Source organism: Bidens hawaiensis, unplaced genomic scaffold (genome assembly GCF_021521415.1).
Source record: "Bidens hawaiensis isolate Kalapana, Puna unplaced genomic scaffold, B.hawaiensis_p1.1 tig00008535_1, whole genome shotgun sequence".
NCBI lineage: Eukaryota > Viridiplantae > Streptophyta > Magnoliopsida > Asterales > Asteraceae > Bidens > Bidens hawaiensis.
In genome coordinates this window covers 430,961-437,320 of record NW_027491610.1, presented here as the reverse complement: position 1 = coordinate 437,320, position 6,360 = coordinate 430,961, and positions in this window count along the sequence as shown.

The window sequence follows — 6,360 nt, the reverse complement described above, 5'->3', positions numbered from 1 at the left end:
GCGGGTACAGTGTTAAGGCAAAACCCTTCACATACCTAGCACCCGCAGGGAATTGAAGCCAAGAATAACTTGGCAACCAAGTAACCGTAAGACGGATGCGGGTACAGTGTTAAGGCAAAACCCTTCACATACCTAGCACCCGCAGGGAATTGAAGCCAAGAATAACTTGGCAACCAAGTAACCGTAAGACGGATGCGGGTACAGTGTTAAGGCAAAACCCTTCACATACCTAGCACCCGCAGGGAATTGAAGCCAAGAATAACTTGGCAACCAAGTAACCGTAAGACGGATGCGGGTACAGTGTCAAGGCAAAACCCTTCACATACCTAGCACCTGCAGGGAATTGACGCCAGGGGTACCTTGGAAGTAAAGTAACCGTAAGACGAGCGCGGGTACAGTGTTAAGGCAAAACCCTTCACATACCTAGCGCTCCGCAGGGAATTGAAACCAAGAAGGATCTTCTGGGCAATGCTTGCGGAAACGGAAATAACATCCCCGCATAGCGGGAACGTCGAGAACTACATTGTTTGAGGCTCCAGGATGGAATTAGTGGTTTTAACATAATTGATCACTATGTTCAAAACTACCAAAACCTCAGGGAGAATCCACACAAGTGGGACTCAACGCTCCTGACTTGCGAGGAGGTTACAGCCTACCCGCATCATACCCAAAGATCAAGCAGGAAACTCGGGAATTTCTGCAAGTGACAAGGACTTCCGCGGGAGGAATCCCCATGGAAAACCTTAAAAAACCCTTTTCAAAACCCTTTGCTTAAGTCCAAAAGTTCACCTCACTTTATTAAACACTCATGAGAAGAACATTGGACTGGGGGGACTTGAAGAGGTAGGTCCCAGCAGAGCCCAGTTGGACCCGCAAGACTCACCTTGAAGAGGGACGTCTGCGCAGAAACCAACTGGATCCGCAGGACCAACCATGCTCAGAGACGTGACGTCCTTACGCGCAGTACGCAAGCTGTTCCCGCAGGAAATGCCTCCCAATGGTGAAGGACTCCGCCTGTTCCCGCAGCTTCGGATACAAGCCATCAGGGAAGGCCACCCGCGCAGCAAGGCTACACGCACAAGGCACTTAGCTCTCAATCATTCAGTGTCACCTGAAGGAATGAGCAAAGCCGGGAACAATCCCGCACAGTGGCGGGAGGGGGAATACTCCCGCCCAAATAAGCCAGTCCGTACGATACAGGAAGATCTTCTGTACTGTACCTGACGAGGTATGGGCAAAAGATCTGACTAAAGATACGACAGCTTATTGACAACAGTATGGCGAGCAGCATGCTCCTGTACTGTATGTCACTATTAGCCGCTGCCTACTCACCAACTCCTGTCATACCACGTGCATAGCCGGCAGTTGGTGGAAAAGGAATAGTATACAGCAGGCCTGGTCACTATCAGCCGCTGCCTACCCACCAACTACCAGCAGGGCACGTGCGTAGGCTACTGTTGGATGAACAGGAATACTATTCAGCAGGCCACACCTCCTTGGAAACCTACCTTCGGCTATAAATACCACAAATGGTATGACCATCTCATCTTATCATATCTTACCATATTATCGTCATATTATACCTGATATCTGCTCTAGCAATCTCTTAATATACATTTATATTTAAAGAGCAATCTAGTCTGATTCTCACGCCGGAGGGTGGTCACAAGGAGGAACCCCCCCCCCCTTCTCAGTGACAAGCTCACGGTGTCTGTTTTGCAGGTTATCAGAAGAACCATCTTCTCTGGGTCTAACCCCTCGTGGGAAACATCTATCTAACCCCCAGGTTATCCGTAATCTACCCGGGGTCCGGTTAGTGTTTCTTCACCACCACCATCACTTGTCATTGGCCAAACCCCCTCCTCTCAACCTTCAAGATATCCCCGCTATCTGATTTAGATCAAGTTCAAATTGCATAGTGATGTATGATGATCGATGATTTTGTGGCTTCAGGTTAAACTTATGCACTTGTAATGATTTTTATTTGTTGCTTATGTGGAATACACTCGTATAAAGACAACGCCATTTTGATTTTGTAGTTTTAAATGATTTGGAGTTGAATGAAGTTTTATTGGTGGAGGCTAGTTGTGGTGGTGTATGTATGTGTGCATGCATGCATGTAGTATTATTATTACTAGGTTACTAATTACACGGGCCGAAAATTTATATTATGTCAATAAAAAAATGTGTGCATATTCGATACAAGTTATATGTGAAATCTAACATAAAATATATGTCATAGTATATGAAACAATTATAATATATATTTAAAGCAAAAACATGTTTTTCACATGACTTTCAAATATATAATTCATATTGAGGTAATTAGAAATTGTTAATAATATAATTTTAAGAAAATCATAATTGATTTAATTGAGGTAATTAATAAATATTAAGTAGTAATAAATCCATTAATTGTTATATCATTTAACATAAAAATATATTAAATTGAAGAAATGGTAATTAAAATAATTAGTTAATTATGTGGGATATGTATAAACGAAAATCGATTATTTGGAATCCCATGTGGATAACATATTTGAGGTCAGGTTGAAAACATGTTTAGATTTACTAATAATAATAATAATAATAATAATAATAATATAATAGTATTAATAATATTATTACTATTATTATTATTATTATTATTACTACCAAAACAAATTCCATCTAAGCGTCCATGTCATGGCAAAGTTAGGAAAAACTAACGGAGTCTAACCTCATTAATAAAAGGCTTTCACAATTTGCCCACCACAGATAGTCTTAAAATACAATTGAAATTGTGTGTTCCGATAATCAATTGACAAGCTCTTATTTGAACCGGTTAACAACTTAACGCTTTGATTCATCACTCAATATTTTCCCCTAATTTCATTAATATTCAATACCTTTTTTTTTTGTCTAAAACTTTGAAAATCATTATGAACGAAATCTATTGTAATATATTTCAAACATTTAATTGTACATCAATTTTTCTTAGCGATTATTGATCGGTTTATCTTTTATGCTTATAATCTTCGTAGCCGTCAGTAACAATTCTAAAATTTATTAACTTAACAATCCAATAGGATTAAGTATTAGTTTTAAATAAATCTTCATTATACTCGTGGATTTTTTTAAGGAAAAGACATCATACATGCTAATATTGCCAAGGCATTAAAGTTGAAAACCAACTATTTCTTTAACGTATATCATCTTGTACTTTTATACTTTTTTGCGTTCAAACAATATTTTTTAATTTAATCAAATTACAACCTCCCCTCGAATAGTTCAATTTTAATGTTTTAAAATACAAATTACACGTTTCTATCTCATCCAAATCCAAAAACAGTTTGGCACCTCATACATTTTCAGGCATCGTAAAATTAAGTTGATTTGTTCCTGGGTTATGCTGATACAAAGTAAATTTAATGTAAAGGGATAAAAACATAGAAGAGATGATAAACTAAAAAAAAGGATATTGGATTTGAACAATCAAAACTTTGACTTACTGGTGGACGTTAAGCCAAACTTTAAAAATGTATCACAACAGTTTCAACTTATTTTCTTCTAACGAACTTTTCACTAATGATCAGGTTAAACTCTGTTAGTGAAAAGCTTGTTGAAAGAAAATTGGTTGAAAGTTAAGACTGTTGTAGTACATTTTTAGTTTGGGCTTAGCTTTGATCAAAGCTTGAATTATTAAAATTCGATATCTCAGAAAACAAACGGAGTCAATCTAGATATATAATCCCACTCATAGCATGTCAAAACAAAATAATCAAATATATTTATAATCAAAAAAGAAAAGTATTGTTTTTTACTCATCTTGTGACTAATTTTTTTTTTATTGAATGTTAATGCTTTCCTCCTACTATTTACAATATACCACCATTGCCATGAATCAAACCCTGGACCTCTCACCCAAAGGCCAAAGCCTTTACCATCCCACCAAAGTGGAGATGGCATCTTGTGACTAATTACAAATATGTTTATTTACAATCGAAATATTGCTCCAGAGGATTAGGTCTAGGTTCCTTATGAGATGTGAATTTAGCAATGCCATGAAGTGGTTGTGGTGGAGGTTTAAAGAGGAAAAATGATGGGTTGTGACGGAGGGTAATTTGGTCGCTTCATCTCTCTTCTAGATAGTGACAATTCATTCCCGCAAGCTTTCGATCCTGGGGCAGTGAAAGCGGGTTTACAGTATTTCTCGTTGATTTTGTAAATGCAAGAATCTAATTATGTAGAACTATCAAACGTGTCATTACTACAGGTATAAGTTCTTTGTTTTGGGTGGACTTTTGGACTGAGGATGAGTCTCTATGTACTCAATTCCTCTAGTTTATTTGTCTCGAGAAGTCAAATATGTGTTTGGTCCCCGATCACTTGGTTATGTGGTCGGGTGTGGTGTGCGGTCGATGAGACTGGTCAAGAGCTCATTTAACTTGGCCAGAGCTTTTTGTGTTGAGACAGTCTTATGACTAGTTGGTGTATGGCGAGTATCGTTAAGTTTGGCTTTTAAATGATTCCGGGTGGTTTCAATTAGAAGTTTAAAGCTTAATTAACTTGCATGGGGAAAATTATTGAATCCCCGAGTACGTCTTTGTGTGGAACAATTGGGTGTCGAAGGTTTGTATTTTAGCTTAGAGGGTGGAGTTGGAGAGTGTCCTCGGTTTTATGTTCGATTTGCAGGGTGATGGATGAGACGGCCAATCATGTCTTCATGATCTCGTGTGGTTTGCCCAATCAATGCGACAATTAATTTCCTAACGGTGCAACGTACCCCTGATTTCTATATTATGAGGGGTGAAAAGTGAAATAAAATAAGCGAGAGAAAATAAGTTAGACTCATAGAATTGTAACATGTGTCAGCGGTTAATTACCTATCTATCAGGTATCAATTCGTTTAAAGATCCAAGAAACTATTAGCATGTTTAGTAAAGTATAAACAATTAACTAAGTTATCTTTACATTTTGTTTAACAACTTAATAAGAGTGTTTTGTATAAACATGAATGTAGTTTAGTGATGGTGGTATGGTTATTTGTGCAATTAAATATTTAATAAATTAATAAAATGTTCATAGTGATTATTATATAATTGTTGGCGGTACCTTTAAGGGTTTGCCAAAATAGGAAATAGTTCAAAGATCTCATTTGGACATAAATGAATCTGACCTCTAGGGTTTCGAAAGGATGGATAAGTTATGTTTTAGAATATTCATTTTAATATATTCAATTTCTCGAGTTTTTTTATCAAAATGGGTGGAGGGAAAAAGTATTTACCAATATAGGTTACTAGGTTAAAAACCCGTGTGTTACAGGGCTGAAAAATTAAAATGCTAAAATTCATATCTCAAATAGAAAAATATCACTTTTTTGACTTCTTAACCCGTTGTTCCAATTGTTCCTCTTCTAATTGTCCAGTTTTTCTTTTTCTTTTCTTCAAAATAATCTCCTATACATGATAGACTCTAGTTTTTCACCAACTATGAAAGTTGATAATACTAATAAAAACATAAAATATATTTAAGAAACTTATGTATGTATGTTCCTACTCAAATATAAAATAACAACGTAAGTTAAAAAAAAAGTTATATTTATACTTTGAGTGACATTTCATTTGTTTAAATAAACCTAATGACAATTTATCAATTCACTATAAGACCTCGGATAAATTCTACTTTTTAGCATAATTCACATGTATAATAAATTAATTAATTATCTTTACAAATACATTAGTTCAATCAAACATACTCAACTTATTGACCCATGAACAATGAAATAGATGATGTGAAAAAAAAGTATCAAGTAGTTGTATAAGCCATAGTTGAATTAATCCAAGGCAATGAGTCAATGCTTTAATACAACAGAGAGTATAATTCAACTTTTCTCTGCAAATATACATCAAACAAATCATAACAAATTAGTAATTATGTCTTTACATATACATAAGTAAAATATTATGCGTGAAAAATAAAATTACTCAATTACCCCTCAAAAGAAAGTAGGATGTCTTGCAAAAATGACTTGAAAGCCCAACCAATAATCGCGCTTATGCAAGAATAACTCCATATAAATAAAAACTTGGTTCATACTACAACAAATAGCTTATTAGTTTGATTCATTAACATCAAATTTCAAAATACTTTTTTAAATCGTGTACTTTACAAATATAATCATAACTTAGTAATTCAAGAAAAGAAAACATAAGCACACCTCGCTGCTATAGTTGATTATATGAACATGAGTCACTTAATACAAATCAAAAACCTTCTTTTTATCAACAACTTTATTGGCAAAAAAACTTAGATCTAATGGAGCCATGAACTTTTTCTCTCAAATTCTCTCAGGCTTCACAATTGAAAAACTTCTATCAA